This window comes from Zootoca vivipara, chromosome 3 (genome assembly GCF_965207765.1).
Source record: "Zootoca vivipara chromosome 3, rZooViv2.hap1.1, whole genome shotgun sequence".
Classification (NCBI taxonomy): Eukaryota; Metazoa; Chordata; class Lepidosauria; order Squamata; family Lacertidae; genus Zootoca; species Zootoca vivipara.
Genome location: NC_142586.1, coordinates 63391061 through 63414150, shown reverse-complemented (window position 1 = coordinate 63414150; position 23090 = coordinate 63391061). Strand labels below are relative to the sequence as shown.

The 23090-nt window shown below is 41.7% G+C and overlaps 1 protein-coding gene across 2 annotated transcripts in view; it reads right to left on the bottom strand.

The window, feature by feature from the left end:
- PLEKHG1 (pleckstrin homology and RhoGEF domain containing G1) overlaps nt 1-22741 on the bottom strand; it is a 108758-nt gene extending 86017 nt beyond the window's left edge. Inside the window, exon 1 of one of the 2 annotated variants that reach the window (XM_088666269.1) lies at nt 22641-22741. The gene's annotated coding sequence lies outside the window, so the exon portion shown is untranslated. Of the gene's footprint in view, nt 1-22475; nt 22612-22640 lie in introns of those variants that run through there. The other variant, XM_088666268.1, reaches the window with a different exon arrangement.
- Nucleotides 22742-23090: the final 349 nt, after the last annotated feature.

Genomic DNA, 23090 nt, shown 5'->3' with positions numbered 1-23090 from the left:
CTTATCCTATGTAGAGGTCTTTAATCATCTGCTAAGATAAAAGCAAGATCCATTTCCTACTTGGCAAGGGGAAAAAATGTGAATGTGCTCATTTCAAACCCATTAAATGCAACAATTATAATATTTCAGATTTTCATTTTTTAAAGGCAAAATAAACTTAAAGTTTTTGCTATCTTTCAGTTTACATATTAAAATTATTTAATGAATATTTTGCACTCCTTGTGGTACAAGTGAGCTCAGGGGCATATTTTTATAGGCACAACTTGCCTATGGAGCATCTGCATGTGCTTTTCAAAGTTCCCAGTGCAAAGTCAAGATGCTGTATTGAAGTTCACATCAAGTTTGATGAACTTTACTAAATAATTCAGAGGGCCAATTAGAATATGCAAAGCATGAGACTCTTAATCTCAGGGTCATGCGTTCAAGCCCCACATTGGGCAAAAGATTCCTGCATTGCAAGGGGTTGGACTAGATGACCCTAATTGTCCCTTCCAACTCTACAATTTGATGATTCTATAATCCTCCTATGATGTATCAGAAAATATGGACCAAGTCATTAGATGGCACAATGCAGGCAGAGGCAGAGCTAGCTGCTCCAGCCTATGGAGCTGTCTGCAAGGGTGGGGATAGCTGCCTGCAGGGGTGCGCCACCGCCATGCATCCCAGGGGGGTGCACTGGTGGCGGCGTGTGTCCCAGGGGGGCACTGCCTGTGGCTATGTCACCCCCCCCCCCAGGGATGGCACTTGGAGCGGACCGCCGCAACCGCCCCCACCTTTCTCCGCTACTGAACACGGGAATGAGCATATATCTTGGCCATGGCATTTGTCATTTTCCATGGAATTTGTGAATGGTTGTTGTATTTACTACGTGCATGAACACCAGCTGATTCACAACAGCTGTCAGCTTAGAAATTTGTGGTCGCAAATCATCAAAGTTCAGTCAGGTACCACAGCTCTCTGCTGCAATCCTGCCTCTAGAACACTTTGGTGTAGCTTTCCACACAAATGGTCAACAGATGTAATATGTCTCAGGAATAAAACCACTCTGACTTTTATACTGTACAGTACTTTCTGCTAAAGAGATTCCTAGTCAGATTAACAACCATCTCTTCTACAGGTCAGAAAATTCCACATGCACTCTTCAGAGGTGCAATAGAGGTGAATCATTTACCATGAGATATATGTTTAGAGGATTCTTACAGGTGTTATACGGTAGTGCCGCAGTCTCCTTTGCCCAGTATTTAATAGCAGTTTTGGAAACTGACACTTAAAATAAGTAAAAAATGAAGTTTGCATTTTCTGTGGAAATTCCACTGTTGCTGGCGCAATCTTAAAAGCAAAACAAAGCCTAAACAAACAACAGCTTTGACAATAGTGGCATTCCTTTGATTAGGCTGAATGCTCAACTCCTTCAAAATAAAAACTACTAGAAAAATATTTATTTTTACAAAGGGTCAAAGGAAAAATATATTTTTTCCAGAGGGAAGCCAGATGTTTAGTTTCTCCTCCTCCAAAAGTGATACTTCTACTGATAAATAGCATTTAGTCCCTGTTTTTAAAAAGGTTTGTATTTCATTTCCTCTACTTTAAAGATCCACATCACAACATTTAAGCCAAGTATTCCATGCATGTTGAAATCGTTCCATGTACTTTTGTAGGAGAAACAGAGACAAGCAGCATTTTCTTAGCACAAGTATAGTTGTTAAGGCATTCAGATATAAAATGCTGCTGCTCAACAAGTCACTATTAATTTCAGTAGCTAGTAGTACTACCTGATTGGTACTTGTTTACATCTGGTCAACTTGATCAGCAGCCCAGTATATGCTTTGGTATACTTGTACAGGTTCTAGGTTACTCCACAGTAGAGGTAGCAGCTCTGCTTATTCTATTCTAATGAACAACAAAGACCTTGGAAGTAAGGGGGATTTTGTGGGTGCACATCCAAGACCCTGCAAAGGGTTTATTAGAGATGCCAATAATTGCCTGTGATTCCAAAGATCTCAGTCCTTCATGGCGTAGTGTGTTACCAACCGTTTTCATGGTGACTATGGTCCCAGCTGCCCTGAGATCATAGACAAGTTCCCGCTGTGTAGTTCTGGGCTTCTTCATCACCGTTCTCATGATCATTGAAACTCCACGATATGAGATCTTGCATGGAGCCCCAGACCGAGGGAGGTTGACAGTTATTTTGTGTTTCTTCCATTTGTGAATTATTGCACCAACTGTTGTCACCTTCTCACAAAGCTGCTTGGCAATAGTCTTGTAGCCCAGTCCAGCCTTGTGCAGGTCTACAATCTTGTCCCTGACATCCTTGGACAGCTCTTTGGTCTTGGTCAGGCACCCCCAAACTCGGCCCTCCAGATGTTTTGGGACTACAACTCCCATCATCCCTAGCCAACAGGACCAGTAGTCGGGGATGGTGGGGATTGTAGTCCCAAAACATCTGGAGGGCAAAGTTTGGGGATGCCTGGTCTTGGTCATGATGGCTACTTTGGAATCTGCTGGATTGATTGCTTCTTTTGACAGGTGTCTTTTGTACAGGTACTGTAATGAGCTGGGTTTACAGGTAAGACCTCTGCCTTACAGCAGGTGCTTCTAATCTCAGCTCATTACATACAGTGAAGATACCAGGTAGCCTGACATCTGGCTGGTTGATAGGGGATCAAATACTTATTTCACTCATTATAATGCACATCAATCTCTGACTTTTGTCTTCTGGGTTTCTGGGGTTTTTCCTGTTGTTATTCTGTCTCTCACAGCTACAATAAACCTACCATTAAAATGATGGACTGGTCATTTCTTCTTCACTAATGCAAGTTTATGCATAAGGCAAGCAAGTCATGCTCAGTGCACATCTAGACAAATTTACAAATATCCCTTATGTTGTGGATTAGGCTGCAATCCTTACCCCACTTTCCAGTGAGTAAGTAAGATTTAAGTCTGAGCAGACATTGCTAGGACTCTGCATCAAAGGTTTTTGAAGAAGAAGAGAAGAGTACAATTACTGCATAGAACTACAACTCAAAAATGCAGACTATGCAACTGTAACTACAGAAGATGCTTTCAGTGATACGCATGATACAATATACAATTTTGTGACTAGCTTGAGGGAAATGAGTTAAGTAATTCATTTATGTCTGTAGCCATATCTGTAACTGTTATGACAAAGCAAACATATGCCTCCATTTCACCTTTACTATGTGTGTGTGTGTGGGGGGGGGGGATATTGAAGACAGTTTCACCAGCATACAGGATACTTAACACAAAACAACAGATGTGCAATAATCACAAATGTCCATTCATTTCCTTTATGTCAGCAAATACAAGCAGTCGCTAATTAAGAATCTCTATCTGTTAGACACAAAAGGAAGTGTACACATTTCCCTGGTCATTTGAAATAGAAAATGTAGACAATAGAAAATGTCACAGGAAGAGAGCAATCTCTTTCCCTACAACTACCATGTCTTAGCGAAGTTATCTTTTTCCTTAAAACTGTTTTACACTGACTCAAGGAAGAACAGCTACAATAAAATACTAACTGCAAAAATGTAAGATCAGAACAGTTAGGACAGGCATCCCCAAACTGCGGCCCTCCAGATGTTTTGGCCTACAACTCCCATGATCCCTAGCTAACAGGACCAGTGGTCAGGGATGATGGGGATTGAAGTCCAAAACATCTGGAGGGCCGAAGTTTGGGGATGCCTGAGTTAGGAGCTGTACAATTATGTCTTGCCTTCCTAGAACTGTGAGGTTCCTAGAATAGTTCCTAGAACTATGTGGCGTTCCCAGAAGGTCTCCCACACAGACAATGGCAGGATTCCAGACCTGCTTAGCTTCAACAATGTGACTGCATTGCATGTTCTCAGACCATGGCAATAGATCCAATTTCAGCTCAGGGGTTGGAATCCTAAACTCCTGAAAAGAGCAGGTGGCTGTTGGATGCTGTGGACCAGGCACCCCCAAACTTCGGCCCTCCGGATGTTTTGGACTACAATTCCCACCATCCCTAATCACTGGTCCTGTTAGCTAGGGATCATGGAAGTTGTAGGCCAAAACATCTGGAGGGAAGCAGTTTGGGGATGCCTGCTGTGGACCATAGTTGGAGGCCTCCTCAGAGAGGCTCCAAGTTCCACCATGGTTGCTGATCTCCCTTGTGTCCTAAGGTCAAAAAGTGGGTGTTCCAGGGAATGACAGGGCGGATTAGGGGGTGCTTTGGATCTGCTGAATCAATAGGCCCCTCATCCCCCAAACATGTTTATGGAATAGGCAATGGGGGGCTATGCCAGCCTTGGAGCTGGTGTAGCTATTTTCCCTGCCACTGGAACAAAAAAAAAATTAACCAAACATTTAAAAGAAGAACCAGCAACAAAAAGGCAAGTGACTAGAAAAAGCCACACACACACACCAATTCTGTCCTTGCCCCAGCAGGGCTTTCGAATTGACAGCCCATTGGGTCAGACTCCTGTCCTTTCCCCAACCTCTGAAGGAACTACTCTATCCAAAACTTCAATAATTTCCCACAAAAATAAAGTGAGACTTAAGGTGTTGGCCTTTCCATTTGTACTCAGCAGCTGGCTGCGATCCAGATATTTGGCATGCCCTGTGGTTTATTTTGCCTTTCTTTTTTTTAGAACTAGTATGTCAGGCTATGGCATGTCAAGCTATGCCCTACTACCGGTACAAAAGCCTATTGAACTAATAGTATTTTTTATATATATAAAAAACAGAAAACAGTGGATTTAGAAATCCAACAGCTTATGAAGGGCCAGTGCAGCCAATGGCCTCATTCATACATCACTGGCCTTCTCAGAATATACACACTGTATATATGCACCATAGCTATATTTTTAATAATCTGTTTTTTACTTCTAAACCACTTAGGGAGCCATTTTGCCAAGCAAGTGCTTTATTAATTAGAAGAATGAAATCAGAAAGTCTTAATTAACCACAGTTTCCCATTTCTCCAAACCAGGAAACTAAAACCACCAGCTTCAGAACAAGCCATGATCTTAAGCCACAGTTTGAAGTTTTAAGATTCTGGCTTGTTTCAGAGTTGGTCACCATAGTCATCTTGTTCAGCAGAAATGGGAAACCACAATTTATTTCTTGTATTATTGAAGTGCACCATGAAGAGAACAGCAAAGGGGTTGGGTGCATGGGCAAAGGGTTGATGTTTATCTCAGTTTAACAAGCCATGGATACAAGAATCCAATTGCTTCTATCAGAAGATAGTTGGAACGACCCAACATTGGGAACCCCAAAACTGAGTAGTGTTTGCCTCTGTGGAGCTATGTATTATTTTCCAAAGCAAATATTCACTTGCAAAGGCAGTCATGATTTCTTTCTTCCACATTTGGTACAAGAGAAATATAATTTTAAAAACCACCAGAATTCTAGTTTGGCATGTTTTCTAACAGGAATTTGACTGAATAATTGTGGCTAATATGGTAGCTCTACTCATAATTACAATTCAAATTTAAACCACTGAAAGATCTGTAACAACCACAGAGAAAAATCCATTTTACTCAAAACACAACTGATTTTTGATTTACTTCTACAGAAAGAAGCCAGAGTTATTTTTTTTTTTAAAGGGACAATTTAAGGTTGGTAGTAAATGCTTTGCCATAAGCACTCTTTAACACTTCTAGCTATTTTGGGGGATGGTGCTTTTCAGACCTATTATTAATTCAATTACACAGAGATACCCATCACTTACCAAAGAAAAGCAAAAAGCCTCTTTTTTATATAAATATTTCATTTTGAGAACCCACATGCCTGTTTTGTCCAATATATGCCTTTTAATCCATGCTCTACATAATTTATTGAAGCTTTTACAACTCAGTCCTAAAGTCAATAGGGGTGGGGCAACTGGTGTTACCCCCGAAATCAACAGAAGAAATATTTATTATTGCCGGCAACTCCCAGTTTACGCAGGTGTTACATTAAGGCACCCGCATTTAAGTGAAATCACATATATTTGAAACACTATTGGAAAAGTCTACAAACACCCTGTTCTGCCCTTGCCCCACCCCTTCGTGTGGCATTTTCAGGCTACTTCCAGGTTTGGCGTGATGCGTCTGTGCGCAGTCACACACATATCAGACACCTCTAAAGTAGTTGCTGCCTGTACAAGTCTGTGTCCGGTATAAAGTTGTGACATCCATTGGGATGTAGCTTTGAAATGAAGGAGTACTGGATATGGTGAAAGTGTGCAATTCCACTGTCCACTCACATCTGTTAGGAGTTGTCTGAGGCTGCTTAAGGCACAATGCGCGTACACCCACCCACTCCAACAACCGAAACATTATGGGACTCCCTACTACGGTAAGTTGTCTGTTCAACTGAGATTACTAATTTCAAGCTCCACACAAGTATTATATTTAAAGATTATATTTAGATCTATGGTATGGTTGTAAAACACACAATTCCCCCATGTCTACTGCTCTGGAATTTTGTATAAGGGGTAGTCTATAAGTAAAAGTAAATAAATAAATAAATAAATAAATATGGAAAGCATAGTTCCCATCAGCCATAGCCAGGCTGTAATTAAAATACACTTCCTGGCAAAATACAAATATTGGTTTGGATCCAGAGAAGGGCTCCTTTCATTTGTACAAGAACTTGTGACTCAGCAGAAGCTGCTACTCATGTATGGGGGAAAAGAAGCTGAGTTTTTACAAATTCCCTCTTCCCCAGCAGCCCCCATCACCACCTCCCATGCTCTTACAAAGGGTCCTTCAATCTTCTGGAGAAGGTTTTCAGAGACTGCAGGGGGAATAAGCAAAAAACACTTCCTTGCCCCTTTCTGTGAGCTGAACTCTGCTCATGTGAACGGCGGACCCATAATACTTAAGGGTATGCAGCAGCAACCTTAGATGGTAAAGTAAAATACTGTCAAATAATTAGCATAAAAACAACAAGTTGTAAACAAGTTGTATTTAATTTACACCACACAGTAGTAAAATAAAGTGGTTGGAGAGATGTGGATATTATTAAGTGTATTATTTCTGCAGAATTCCTAGCTAAAGGGTTTCAGAACTTCCATGAAATGTGTGATTAATTACAATGATAAACCTTCTCATCCAAAGGATAGTATGACTGCACTAATTCTCACCAGATGTAAGTTATGGAAGGCATTAATTTAACTTCTGTACTGCGCCACCAAAAATCTGGGAATGAAAATGGTTATAACTAAGGCTGTAAACATAGTTGAATTCTCACTTTCATTATTAAAACCATTATGACAGGCTTAAAAAGAACCTCCAACGCCATCATATATTTTAGTTCTCAACACATTTTTAAGGCATAAGAAGGCCTAACGGCAAATAAGTTACAGCCAGGGTTCAAAATTAGCAGGGTGCCAGGCACATTTTGCACCCAAAGATTCCCCATTTGTGAAAAGTCCAAAAGTCTGGGTGCCATTTTTGTGCCTGGCTGACACTCAAGAATTACTGAAATTAATGTGCTTTGAAGTATATGCTAAGGATAGACAGTACAGTGGTACCTCGACTTCCGAAGGTTTCGACTTACGAAGTCGGCAAACCCAGAAGTATTTTTGCCGTGCCTGCGCAGAAGCGGCGTGTGCGGTCTCTGCAAAGCACAAAATCGCGCTTCGCACATGCGCAAAATGGACGCTTCGACATCCGAAGGTTTCGACTTACGAAGAGCGCCGCAGAACGGATTGCCTTCGTAAGTCGAGGTACCTACCACTGTATGTTAAGGAATTTAACAATAAAGAGTACAGTGTTTTGAAAACTGAAGTATGGTACCAATATTTTTTATTATAAACACCAAATTAAACATGTATTAACAATTTCTGAAAAAATGTGATATTAACAATGTGTCTCTAATGTGAATTGCATATTAATTCAAAATAATAAATAAAATGTGCTGACCCCACCCCCCACAAATGGTGGCTAGACATTCTGTTTTGGCGCCTACAACCCAGATCCCAGAAGCTACTTGGCTCCTAGCTTTTCTATCCCAGTTTCTAACACTGGTTACAGCTTCTGCTGAAGAACAGATTCCAACTGTAAGAACAGCTAATAAGAGGGAAAGAGGCTGTTTACTGTATGCCCATATGTCTTCCACTGGAATAGCTGTAAGAAGGTCATATGAAGGACAGATTAAGATGGAATGTAGGTGCTCCCCTAGAAATGCTGCTATAATCCAAGAGAAGATTATACATCTACCATCACAACTACACTTAGGCCTGGTTTGGAAGTGACACCAAACCATGGTTTAACTCATTGCTATGGATATGAGCAGCAGCAAGTCTCAGCAGCTCTAAGGATACTGGAAGCGTCCACCTTTAAACTATCTAAAGTTTCTCATTATGTCCAAACTGGAGGAACTCTAGTAAAAAACTATGCTTTGTTAAGAAGCCAGAAGCTCAAGCCACTGATCCTGGCTTATTTCACAGCCGTGCTGAATGAGGAGTACATGAAGCACGTAATACTAAACCATGGCTTAGATTGATATCTGAACAAGGACCACTCTAATCAGGGGAAGGAGCTTCTACAAATTTATTTCTGAGCAAGCGTGTATAACGATGGGCTTTGAACAATGGAGTACAGGACAAATCTGGCAATGACAACATTGTCTTCTTGTTGTAGGAAAAAAGTGAGCTTTTACAGAAAAACATGTGAGAGCAAGATCTAGGGGTTCTGATATAAACTATTTGGCAACTGGCATTGACATCTCAAGCTCCTTGACAACTGTGAACCTAACAGAACACAGTTTGAAGATGCCTATACAAATGGTGTATGATATCCTATCAACTAAACAAGAAATATAATTTGGTTACAGATGCTTGTTGAAGACATGGGGAACATGCTGCCAACTTAATCCATCTCTTCCAATAATGCAAAAACATTAAGAAATTTTTGAACATCATCTGGTTCCAATTATGGGATGAAAGATCCCAGGAGACCCTTTGATGAACTATTTGGAGAGGATTGTCAAAAATAAGATATTGAAATACTTTATTAAAATCAGCAATAATATACAGTATATAATCCATTGTTAGAGCTATGTATGCTATGTTTTTTTAGAGAGTGTGCCTGTAAGTATTGTTTGGTTTTTTCCAAATTTGGGACTCACAAAAATTGCGTATTTATCCAAGCTCAGGAGATTTAGTAACACAAAATAAAATGTATGCAAAGATGGACAGTGTTTGTTCTGTAACTGAAAGATAAATTCCACAATAATAATCAGTCATGCGTGCATAGGATCACAGCCCTAACATAACATAACCCAAAGTTGGAGAGGCAGAAGAGAGATCTGGAGCTAATGGCAGATCACTATATGATTTGGAGTATATCAGCAAGAATTTCCAACCCATTAAAACAAAATGGGTTTCCCCTTTCCTAAATAAGAAAATTCTCTAATATGCAGTTACTTACCCCATATGGATTTGTATGCATACCGGTATGTGCAGGTTAACTCAGTTTGTGGCTCATGGGTTTTAATACCAAGGAGAAAGAGGACTCTTGTAAATATGAATAGGAATTTGATTTGTCCCTGAGCCACAGCGTTTGTAACTTGGCTCTGGCTGATTCTAGTAAAAAACAAAAGTAGATCCAAAGCCTGAACATGCCTAACCTAATGCATTGGGATGGTTATTTCCTGCATTTAGATGTTTCCTAGGGCCACAATATCTACAGGAAGCATCAGTACTTGAACTAGGATCCCAAGACAGATGCAGATATAGAGGTCCTCATTAGTCACAAAGGGCTGCCTTTAAAAGAAAGGCTTCACACGTCTCCTAGGCTTCACACGCGTTTTGAATCCCAAATACCACGTTGCCAAAATAACATAGTTTCTTTTAAAGGCAGCAACTTTTAAGAAACAAGACTCTAGTGTGTGTGTGTGTGTGTGTCCCACTCAGTCTTCCAAGTCACTTTTCAAGGTAAGGCCCTGGATAAAGAAAAAACGTTTTTAGTAGAACACTAAAAGGTGTGTTCATATACTTGGAGTGGAAACTCTGTGCATCCAGCTGCAATTGATTTCCTGCATGGCAAAATACTGCAGGCATTTTACTAGATTGGAACATTACAAAGGCTTCCTACACATCACTAAGTTTTCAGACCAGGAAGATATTCCCAATGGCCATTCCCTTGTCAGAATAAACAGCCTCTACTGATCTTTCACTGTATATGCTTTGGTTCTTCCCAAACCATAAATAGGTGTGGGGGGGAGTGGTTTCAAAACACCCAATGACATGAAATATTCTCTTCCTTTGAAGGAAATGGCAAATTACAGTATTTAGGGGTTTTTCCCCCCCTCTCACCAGAAAGCTATACAACACCTAGCAACAACACATCCTTTCATACTTCTTTTTTAAAAAAACTAGCCAAAACCATCAACCCTACAGCAAAAGCAAGCCATGGGAGAATTTCAATGAAACACACTATTAAGACTTTCTGGAGTATTTATACTTCTAATCTCATACATGGAAGAAAAACTCTCTGTACATGTATATAGTGAGGAAGGACAATTCTCCAGGAAAGAAAGAGAGCAAAAGGTGAACCCGGCACCAATGGTGACCATGCTTCTGGGAAGCACACAAGCAAGTTATGTATGCACAGTCCTCCTTCCTTTTTTGACAATAAGCAGGAAAACTTTCTGAGACCTTTAGAAATTCCCTTCTCCAAAGCCCCTCCTTGAATGGAATGGGCTATCTGTGCCTCAGCTTTTCTCCATGAGCTTTGCTACCAGTGAGAATGTAGCATACTCACTCACAGTATTTAATTTACATTTATAATTGGGAATCTATAGCTATATATACATTTCACAAAGAGCATTAATCAATCTGAAAGCACAGGAACCAGCAGTATCTGGGAGCTGAAGATCAATACTAGAATTTAAAGTGGAAGAGAAGCCCAATACCAGTGTCTAGATGTCTTTTTTTTAAGAACCTATAAACAAAAAGAAATTTAAACACAAGAGACAGAGCTGTTTAAATATAAGTTGGCAAATGGTTATCTGGTAACGTCCAAGTAGTCAATGCAGAACCTTTGGCATCTCATGCTTCCCTCGCAAAGAGCCAGAGATGTGAAAAAATAAATTCTACTGTCAAACATTTGGCAATTCAAATCTTTTATTTCTTGACTGCTAGCAATCATATTACTTCTTAAAGAAAAGGGTGCTGCATTCAAAAGGTTCAGCAGCCCAGTTCCCAAGCTGACCCAGAGTTAAAGGCCCCACTGAAAATAACAGGGCTTACAACAGGGGGATGTGTTCATGATGCCAACAGCATGTTCAAGTTCAGAGTTCACACTAAAGCATCCTCAATCAAAGGCATATGTTTGCATTCCTCCTATTGTGGCAATGAGGGCCAAAACTGTGGACTGCACATTTCATGTTTGCCAAAAGGAATGTACATTTTTAAAAACTTCATCACAAGTCATTCAATCCCAGACTGCCATAATTTCCTCCCTTCGTGATCTAAAAAGTAATCAAGCCAAGACCTCCCAAAAAACCATCATATGTTTTCTGAATCCTAGCCAATTTACAATATCTTCCTGAATCTGAAACCTCTCCTAACAGATGTGATGTCAGTGTATCAAATCAACATTCCAATCTAGTTTCTGGCTATAGTATACCAGTATAAAATTGTTTCAACATTTGGTTTCGATTGAACAATAGAAGCAAGCCTGTAATGAGCTCCAAAGTACAACATCGTCTCCCGTTTACCAATAAAATATGCATTCACTGAAGCTTTTGCCATGAATTAAAATTGGAAAAAAGGGACATATCCAAAAGATACAGCTACATTCATTTGCAATAAGAATTACTTGAAAACGGCAGCTATTAATAGTACAGCTATCAACTGTTTCCATTAATGACTTTTTTCCTGCAGCAAGCCAGGGAAGCATGGCTCAAAAGGCAAAGTATATTGCTTTTGCTTACAACGGGACACTTGGATGGTCATTTCCAGAGGGTGATGCTTGGAGAGAGCTCTTTGGCCCCATGGAGCCTTCAATGTGGGGTTCCTCAGTTTTATCCCTTATGTTATTTAACATCAACATGAAACCTCTGAGTGGGGTTATCCAGAGTTTTGGAGTCCATGATCAGCAATGTGTTGAGGACACACAGCTCTACTTCTCCTTTACATCTGCAGGTGGTGCTGCAGAGGATTTGCTGGACCATTGTCTTGCCTCAGTAATGGACTGGATGAGAGCCAATGAACTGAAGCTCAATCCTACACCTTAGGGTGGTTCCCTAAACCGGATGGATGGGAGGTTGCCTGCTTTGATGGGATTATACTCCCTCTGAAGGAGTGGGTGGTGCACAGCTTGAAGGTACTTCTGGATCCATTGGTGTCACTTGAAGCTCAGGTGGCACCTTGGTGGTTCAGAGTGCTTGCCATTAGCTTTGGGCTGGTGGCCCAGTTGCGCTCCTATCTGGATAGGGATAGCATAACTTCTGTTGTCTATCCATCCTCTGGTAACCTCTAGGTCAGGCATCCCCAAACTGCGGCCCTCCAGATGTTTTGGCCTACAACTCCCATGATCCCTAGCTAACAGGACCAGTGGTTGGGGAAGATGGGAATTGTAGTCCAAAACATCTGGAGGGCTGAAGTTTGGGGATGCCTGCTCTAGGTTAGATTACTGCAATGCATTGTATGTGGGGGCTGCCTCTAAAGATGGTTCAGAAACTTCAGCTGGTGCATAATTCAGGTTGCGATGATTTGAGCATGTGGCGGCAATCCTGGCCCAACTGCACTGGCTGCCAATTAGTTTCTGGGCCCAGTTCAAAGTGCTGCTTTTGATCTATAAAGCCTCAACCTGCTCACAGGACTACAACTCTCCATATGAACCACCTCAAGACCCTGTGATCATCATCCAACACTCTTCTATGTGTGCCTTCTCCACGAGAGGTCTGGAGGGCAGCAACATGAGAGCAGGATTTTCTGTGCTGGTTCTCCACTTGTGGGATGCTTTTCCCAGGGAGGACTGCCTGGCACCTTCATTACATAGGCACCAGGCAAAAGCATTCCTCCTTTCCCAAGGCTCTGGGTTAAATTAGCCCAAGGTTAATTAAACAATCTATGGCCTTTTAAACTGTGTGAGGGGTGCTATTGTCTTGGTTTGTCATTATGGTATGTATTTTTGTGTTTTATATTGTAAAATGCCTTGTAATCTTCAGATGAAAGGCAATATAGAAATTTATTAAAAGGCCCACAGCTCAATAATTGAACACAAGTATTACATGGCCAAGATCCCAGATTCAGTCTCAGATAGCAGGGCTTGGAAAGATTTATCTCTGCCTAAAACATTGGATAACAGCTGTCAGCACCAGCCCTACCATTGAACAGAGTAAGGTGCAGCAGCCAGAACTATATGCCATGTGGTCTGCCCTGCACTCCTGGACTGCCAGTCCAGTAAGCTTTTGTACATGGAATGGAGCACACAGCTTCTTGTCCTTCTTCATAGGCAGCAAAATGTCTTCCATTGGACCTAGTGGCTGCTTGAGAGTTTGGACTCACTATAAAAGTCAGCTTCAAAGGTCATGATTCCACAGAAACCATAATTCCCTTGCCCAATTCCATTTTTGGAAAGCATCCAGGAAACTTCCACAAGGCCCAATAAAACTTAGCAGGTTTCACATACTGAAAACCACTTCTGCATGTAGGGAGATGTCATGCATTTTTAGTTTTATTTAGAACTTTCAGGTCAGGGCTTCTCAGATAAAAGCAGGGTTCCTCCATGCTAACCAAAGGAAAATACTATAGCCAACTTTCTTCCAGCAGTGTCTGGCTGAGATTCTCTGGAAGCATCATTAAAATAAATAGAACCATGTGCAACAGCCATGTATTAAATTACTTTATATATATATATATATGTCTTGTTGACTTCAAAGCAGTCTGCCCAACAGAAAAATACAATTATGAGTGTAAAGATGCTAGCAATATTGACAGAGAACCAACCTATCCATCTCAGAACCTGTGTTTTTCATATGCCTTCAAAGGTAAGTGATCAGAATTAAACTTTTAACTTGGTAGTTCTAAAATACTGTATAAGTTAATCTCCTGCCTGAAGTCAGAGGCTTCGAACTGATATGGCAGGCCTGCAACCTACGTGAGGGTTATGTTCCGGGGATGGCACCTGAAGCCAAAATTGTATACAGTCAAAACCCATTGGGCTAATGGAGAGTGGGATTTCCAAAGTCATTTTTCCCGAGACCCTGCCCCCTTTCTAATTTCTTTCTTTTTTATTGCCATACACATCAAGCTGAATCCACATAAGTTATGGGCTTACTTAGGGTTGCCATACGTCCGGAATTTCCCGGACATATCTGGAATACTGCAGTCAGAAGTGGAAATTGTAAAAATGACCAGGAAAATCTGGACATATGACAACCCATGTTGGCAATGTGGTTTTGGTGAATTTTCTTAGCGATAGTTCAAAAATGTCACTTTTTTTTGCAAATTTGCAACTTTTCTGTCCGGATTTTCACTGTTTGAAATATGGCAACCCTAGCTTACTGCATACACATTCAGAAAAGGAGCATGGCATAGCCTTCCAAGGACTGTACCACCAGAATCTGAATTGTGGAATCACTTGTGATTGACTATTCCATCACATAAATAGCAAGCAATGTACAGTAAACTAACACATCTGAAGAAGGTAAGCTAGACTTGTTTACTAGTATGCTACTTTTGCAAGGAATATCCATTCATATATTCCCAATCATACTCCAGTGTGGCATCAATCCAGACGGATTGTACGGTTTTACTTTTCCAACTGCATCAAGATCAGCCCACAGGGACAGTACACATAACCACGTTTTAGAGTTATTTTTGGCTTATCCTGCTTCTTTGGTGAATTATATTTAAAGGAGCCATCCTATCGTTAAATCAGCATTCATGCTTAAGGTAGTGCACCATGACAGCTGCCTCGCTGCCTTCACATTTCAAATCTCAGCTGGCAACAAGGGAGTTACTCAAAATAAACTCAGACTGTGGTTGTATGAATTGGCTCCTAAAATTAAGACAAAGATTAAATTTTCCATGCAGACTTCCAGCTTTAAAAATCTGTTTAGACATCCATAAGAACAAATATTTGTGCTATGTGAAGATGCTGGTATAGTATATGAATATATATAATTCACACAGAGAGAGAGACACACAATGTAAAAAATATTCTAGTACTTCTTTACCAGTCAAGCTAACTGAACATATGGTGCTATATTAATTTAGGACTACTGGGGGTCAGAAAAAAATATTAAAATGTAAATTGTAAAGTTTAAAGGCAGCCCTATACTTCGCCTTTCCAAACACAATTACTTATATATCCCATAGCTGCTATTTCCAGATTTAGCTTTACTACAAGCAAACAGGATTCCATTATAAATTTAGCTAGAGGCCAGGACCACAAGCAGTTGTGGAAATTTGAACCACAAGCCTTAATCAGTAAAGGCTGTTCACTCTGAAAACGGAAGGAAGGCATTAGATGAAGACTTCTTCTAACACTGCTATTTTATTCTAAAATGTTATATTTTCAATTATTATTTTGATCACATTTATAAATATATATTTCTATTTATTATTATTATAAAAACTGAGCAAAACAGCATTCATGGGAAGAGCTGAGTAGAGCAGCTAGGCCTCTATTGCTACTGAAAAACAGCAGTTTGAATCTTAACTTCCATTAATGGGACAGAGTTCATAGTTGAGGAATGGAGCTTTCTTGCTTCCAATTTCCCTCTGCAGTGCCTTGTGTTTTCAACAAAAAATATTCCTGGGATTGGGACAGTGCTGGGAATGGAATGGAAGCTGCAGGCAGAGGGATAACTGTGAGTAGTCAATGGAAAAGCAACTAACACTCCAATCCTTTGCAAATATTGAGTTGAGCTGGTGTCCATCTGTCTCAGGAAACAATGGACGGCTGCACCTTTGAGGGTAAAGTCAAGTTGTTGGGGAGTCACAGTGCCTGTGGTGGCTGTTGAGTCCAATATGGGAGAGACATGTTTTGTTGCAGCTGAGGCAGATGAAGGTGTCCGGTTGTGCTGATGCAGGTGTACCATGGCATTTCTTCTTTCTGACTTCCTCCCAGTGGTCATTCCTCCTCTGGTCACTGCTGTCTCCAGGCACTGAGGTCATCTGCGAGGGATTCCCATTTGGTGGGGTTAATGCTGCCAGCCTTCATGTCACATTTGCATAAATCTTTGTAACACAGAGTTGGTCTGCCAACAGGCCTGGTACCTGAAGCCAGATCCCCATAGAGCACTGTTGATGGTTTTAGTCCAATACTGTTTTAACCGAGCTTTATTTCATTTCTTGGTTCTACTTTTTACCCTCTATAGTTTCAAACATATGTACTTTGTGAATTGTTTGGGCAACTTTTTGTTAGAAGGCAGAACAGAAATGCTGTAAATAATATTCAACATGAGTTGAAACCCAGGAATGAGGGTTTATTAGTCTCCAGTTCCACATTTTACAACTTGTGCTTCAACAGAAAGGATTATTTACTATGCAATCCTGTACATGTCTATTTGGGACTAAACTCCATTGAACTCAATGGGGCTTACTCCCAGGTTAGTGAGTTTAGGATTACAGCTTTAACCTCCAACAAAAGCACCTCAGCCAACTAAACTGAAATCTGTTGGCATCACTCCATCATCACCTCAATTCTTTAGTCTTTCCGGTTTCTGACTGTAGGGCTTAGAGCTTACATTTTTTTCTACAAATATATGTATACTTTGTCATCTCATTTGTATCTATATGGCTGTGTTAAGTGCCTCAACTGTCATCCAACCCACGCTCTGATTGTGCTATTTCTATACAAGACCATTGCTAGGAATTATTTATACCACTTTGCTATGAGGGGTGAGTGGGAAGAGACAGTATTATCCATTGGCCACAGTCAGTAGCCTGAGAGACTTAAATCACACCTTTGCTATGAGCTCACTAGGAGATAGCATGAAAAGTATCATGTGTCACACAATAGCCTTGAATGTTAATGCAAGGAAACCGGATGTAAAAGCAAGTCATGCCTCTGACATAATATCCAAAGGGGAAATGTCTTTTGTTCTATGCGATTCAGAAAAATATTTTTAGAAAAACACAACTTAAAAGGGCATATATAATACGAAGTAACAGTTGACATTTAATAGCATTTTTCCAAATTGCTCATAATCTTCTAGGTACCACTTAGCAAAATAGATTTTTTCCAGATAGAAACAAGCCATATAAGTTAATCCAGTTCAGATATCAAAGCCAAACCATTATCGTTCATCATAAAGAAACTTTATACCTGTGTACTCTCCTCCTCCCAACTTCCCCCTGTACACTCCAATTCTGTCTGTCATTTCCTGATTCACATAACTATAGTTTGCTGTTGCGTCTGAAACAAGCAAACTGTGGTTACTGCAGACCACAGCAGAACTCTAAATCATAATTGGAATCCCAAATCAAGCTGTACTTTGCTGCTGTATCTTATTTTTAGTTTGGTATGGGCAACCTGTAGCCCTCCAGGTGTTGCTAGACTACGATTATGAGCCAACACTGAGATAGTGCTAGTTACAGGTAGGTAGCCATGTTTGTCTGCCGTAGTCGAAACAAAATAATAAAATTCCTTCCAGTAGCACCTTAGAGACCAGCTAAGTTTGTCATTGGAATTAGCTTTCGTGTGCATGCACACTTCTTCAGATACACTGAAACAGACATCACCAGACCCTTATATATAGTGAGAGGGTGGGGAGGGGTATTACTCAGAAGGTTGATGGGAATGGGTGATTGGCTGATAGGTGTGGTAAACCTGTTGACGACTGTTAATGACTGCTATTGGTCTTACAGCAGGCATGTCAAACATGCGGCCCTCCAGATGTTTTGACCTACAACTCCCATGATCCCTAGCTAACAGGACCAGTGGTTGGGGAAGATGGGAATTGTAGTCCAAAACATCTGGAGGGCCGCGTGTTTGACATGCCTGTCTTACAGGAAAAAGCAATGGGTGAGATGGCTAAAAATAGCATTATCATGTATAATGAGATAAGACTCCAATGTCTCTTTTCAGACCAGGTCTCTCCATGGTTTTAAGTTTGGTAATAAGTTGCAATTCAGCAATTTCTGAAATTCTTTTGTAATAAGACAGCTACTTTGAGATCTTGTATAGAATGTCCTGGGAGATTGAAGTGTTCTCCTATTAGTTTCTCTGTCTTGTAATTCCTGATGTCAGATTTATGTCCATTTATCCTTTGGCATAGGGCTTAACCTGTTTGACCAATATAGAGAGCTGAAGGGCACTGTTGGCATTTGATGGCATACACAATGTTAGAAGATGAGCAATTAAATAGTCCTGAGATGGTATGTTGGATGTTGTTGGGGCCAGTAACGGTATTGTCCGGGTGTATGTGGCAGCAAAGTTGGCATCTGGGTTTATTGCAGGCTCTGGTACCAGTGTCCATATTAAGTCTGGTGGTTGTATTAAGTTAAGATTGGGTGGCTATCTGTAGGCAATGAAAGGTCTTCCTCCCATAGCTTGAGAAAGAGAACTGTCATTGTCTAGGAGAGGTTGTAGATCTCTGATGATGCGCTGAACTGTTTTAACTTGGGAACACTAGTGGTGTTCTGTTATTTTCCTTTTGGGGTCTGTCTTGCAGCAAGTTCTCTCTGGGTATCAAGTCTGGATCTGTTGTTTAACTTCATCGGGTGGATATTTTAGTTCTAAAAAGGGTTGCTGTAGATCTCTTAGGTGAAAGTCTCTGTCTGTAGAGTTGGAACAGATGCGGCTGTAACGTAGGGCCTGGCTGTATACAATGGATTGTTTGGTATGTTTGGGATGGTAGCTAGAAGCATGTAGATATGTTTGTCGGTCAGTTGGCTTACTATAGTAGTGTCCAAAAAAAATTATTTCTTGCATAGATTGGTTCATTGTTAGGTTGATGGTGGGGTGAAAGTCATTGAATGTCTGGTGGAAGGTGTCCAGGGTCTGTTGACCATGTGTCCAGATAATAAAAATATCAATGTATCGCAGGTGCAAGAGAGGTTTGAGTGGGTAGGAGTTTAGGAAACATTGTTCTAAATCGTCCATGAAGATGTTGGCATCTTGTGGGGCCATGCAGATGCCCATTGCTGTGCCACCAAACTGGAGGAACAGGTCATCACCAAATTTGAAGTGGTAGTGGGTAAGGACAAAATGGCAGAGTTTGGAAGCAAAGTCCGCTGTGATTTTATCTGAAATGGTGTTCGTTATGGCTTCTAAAATGGCTGCAGAGTGAGTTCATAAGGTGACATTTGTACCAAAGGTCAACCACCTTCCTGCTTGCCCATTTAAATACTGAATTGCACTTGCTCAGCACAGTAGCATATCATCTCCACACTAAGATGAATAGCCCTCATGCATTTAGGCACCATGTCTCACACAATGCCTTGCATGTACTGCCCCTCCTATAAGCAGTCACCAGAAGGACAAAAGGTGGGTGTGTTCATGACTCCCATTTTTCCATGCTTCAGCGTGACATCCAAAACCACCTGTAGCTCTATATGAGACAGAATAGCACTGACAACTACATGTATCGCAGTTCTGTGAGAATGAGAGAGGTAACACTTGTAAAGTGCACCATGTTTCAGGAACTGCTATATAAAACTATCAGTGTGGAAATGCAGCACAATTCAAGGGAAGACAGCACCAACGGTCTTCCTTTGCTCTCTTGGTATAACTCTTCCTAAGAATTGACTTCACTTAAAAACACAATGGCTTCGATCCAATGCAATGCTAAGCATTTTATTAGTTCAAGGATGTTCACTTCTGCAGAGGGATTTTCTTGCCTCTTCACCCCCCCCCCATGCAGCCTCTAAATCTGTTCTGGGTTTCCCCCCTAACTTCCAGAGCAGATTTAGGGAGGGAGAAGGTCGGGGGGGGGGAATACTGTTGCACAAGAAGTTACCTTTGCACTGATGGGATGCTTACTTACTGCTGCGTTGATACATGTCAAAAATCTCTTTTTAAAAAACCTCTCCTACCTCCCAACGAGCATATCACCCCCACTGCAGTTTGAAACTCAGAAATTCAACATAATCTGCTTTTCTCATCTGTGAAACTCTAGGACAAAAAAAAACTATTTCGATTTTGCACCTTCAATTAGTGGTTAAAAGCTCAAGGGCCTGTCTCATTAAAAAGTTTACAATCCTAGTGAAAACATGACCTAGTACAAACTGAACCAAGAGAGCCAGTTGTGAAGGTGGTAGACCTAGTTAAATAAGCTAGTGACTGATAAACCACTTCATTAACTTCCCGTACTTTTTCAAATGAGCAATAACACCAAGTTTAGATGCAGTTTTAGAGTAACAACAAATATCAGCAACCAAGATGTCACTTTTATGGAGTAAGAAATGTTACAAAGATGACTACCAGTGTTTCTCATATTATAAGACACGTCTTATATTTATTTTTTCCTCAAAAAAACACACTATGGCTTATTTTCAAGGGATGTCTTATTTTTTACCTCCTCCTCCTCCTGCCGCGGCCAGCATTGCTGCTGCGCCTATAACTATGCCTTATTTTCGGGGTATGGCTTATATTCCTTGAATGCTTAAAAATCCTGCTATGGCTTATTTTATGGGTATGTCATAAAATATGAGAAACAGGGTATTTGTAATATGCTACTGAATAGGATTCCAACGTGATTTCTTCATCAAAAGAAAGCACTGTCCCAAATTAACTGTCCATAGCTCACATCACATAGCAAGTCCTATGAAAAAGTAAATGAGTTCTGTGTAGAACACATACCACATAAAACCATTTTTTAAGAAAAAGAAAAAACAGGAGCAATTGTTACAAGAGGAAGAAAACAGCTTATGCAGTCTAGACAAATTAATGGGTGTTGTTCATCAGAAGATATAATAACCAACTGAGTGGAGTTTATTCTAACAATCCTCTAGTGTGCATGGAGAAATCCCTTAACTAGAAGTGAAACACTTTTATTGAGAAGTTTCCACTGGCTGCGTGCTTAACAGAAAGAAATCAGAGAATCTGTCTACATGCCACCTGGAATAGCAGTTGCTTTCAAGAAGAGGGCTAGCATTGTTTTAAGTAGCAGCAAGTCTTTCTCCTCAGATGTCAGAAATCCAACAAAGCTGCAAACCACCAGGTATTTATTCCCCCATGCCACCTAAGCATATTTTTAAAAAGGCTCATTCCAATAAGAACAAAGAGAAAGGGAGGTGTTATCAAAAATATAACATTTGCCCAGAGATCTGACTCTACAAACATCCAGGGTTCTTTCTCTTACAGCTACTTCATATGGAACATTCAACATACAGATGTGTATGGGTGAGATGTGCACAGCCATGTAAGCAGTCATAGGTCAGGAATGCACACCTGTCTATTTAGCCATGCACACTAACTTCAGACACCCAGTGTAGCTAAGTGTAAGCTTTGCAATGGATGGATGTAAGACAGACAAAAACCAAACAAACCCCACATTATTCAGATACACAAGCCACCTCCAGTGCCAGAGAGGCAGCTTTAAAATAAATTTACACACACAGCCCAATGCCAATGCAATTCCATGCAGGAAAAATATGTATGCTGTAATGGGAGAGCAGCAGGCACACACACGCACACAGAGAGAAAGAGGGAGAGAGAGAGAGAGAAAAGAAAGAAAGAAAGAAAGAAAGAGTTACAAGAGCTTTAAAAACACCCCTCCTTTGCTGCTGTACAGTGTCTGTTGCCAAGTCCTTTCAGGTAACAACAGATAAGGATACTATGGGCACTTTCTGAACTAGCCCAGCTTTTTGTTTCTGCCTGCAACCTGAGAGCACTTTACATGGGCGTGTGCAGATTGACTTTTACCGTTCACCTCTTTAGCGGGATGTACTGTTTCCAAACTGATAAGCCACAGGGTTCCTGGGAACCTAAAGGAAGGAATGATGCTGTTGCTTTCGGGGGAGAGAGAAGAACGAGGGGGGGGGGGAACCTCAGGTATATACAGAAAGAGGGGCTTCCCCAGTCGCTCGCCCCCATCAGCTATACTCCTCAAGTACTAGTTACAGGTAGGTAGCCGTGTTGGTCTGACGTGGTCGAAACAAACAAAAATTCATTCCAGTAGCACCTTAGAGACCAACTAAGTTTGTCATAGGTATGAGCTTTCCTCAAGTACATCCATGTTCGGCCCCCTTCTCCAACAGAGCCCCCCTCCCCTTTCAAAGCAGCCGAGGGAACAATATACAGTAGAGTCTCCGCAAGTCATGAAACAATGGGGCGATCATGATACAACATACCTCGCGCGCAGGACATTTAACCAAAAAGAGAGGGGTGGGCGAGCGAGGGAGAATCAGGTGGCGCCAGATCACCCGCGCGCGACCTTCCACTGCTACCCCCCCGCCCGCCGGTTTCGGCGATAAAGAGATTTAAAGGGAAGGAGGCAGGGAGCCCGAAGAAGAAGGAAAGCTCGCCAGACTCTCTCGCCCACTCCGAGAAGTCCGGGGCGTGGAGAGGGGAGAGAAACAAAGCGGCGGCTCTTACTGGAGAGGCGGGCGGCAGCTCCGAGCAGGCGCGAGGGTCGCCCAGACTCCGCCGCTTCGGAGCCCGGCTAGCCGAGGCTGCGAAATCCAGGCGCAGCAGGCGAGGAAAGCGGCTCCCGGCTCCCGCTCCTTAATTCATTCCGAGGTGCCAAGCGGTTCGTCCCACCTCAGTGCGCTGCTCCGGCGACTGCTGAGGAACCCGAGTGGGCGCGCTTTAGAGGCGGGCGGCAGTAACTGCAGCAGCCGCCTCAGCCTCCTCTCCTCCCCGACTGCCTCCTCCCTCTCTCGCGTAGGAAGAAAGCCGGAGTTCCTCGTGAGGCCGCTAGGAAAACTCCTCTCCGGCGCTCGCCTTCGAGGGCTTGGCCCCTCCTCGCGGAGGGAGGCCTGGCTTCTCCTCGGGCTGCAGCTGGAGTTTCCCTCGAGGGAGGAGGGAGGGCGCGGAGTTCGTCACTTGGCTGTCGAGCAAAGCCAACGAGAAGAGCGAATCGCAGGCGCCGCAGAAATCAAAACAAAAACAAAACCGCCAACAGCCCGGCCACTGTTAATACGCGCAGCGAGCCCTTGTTTTAGCCAATGGGTAGGCAAACGAAGGCCCGGGGGCAGGATCCGGCCCAAT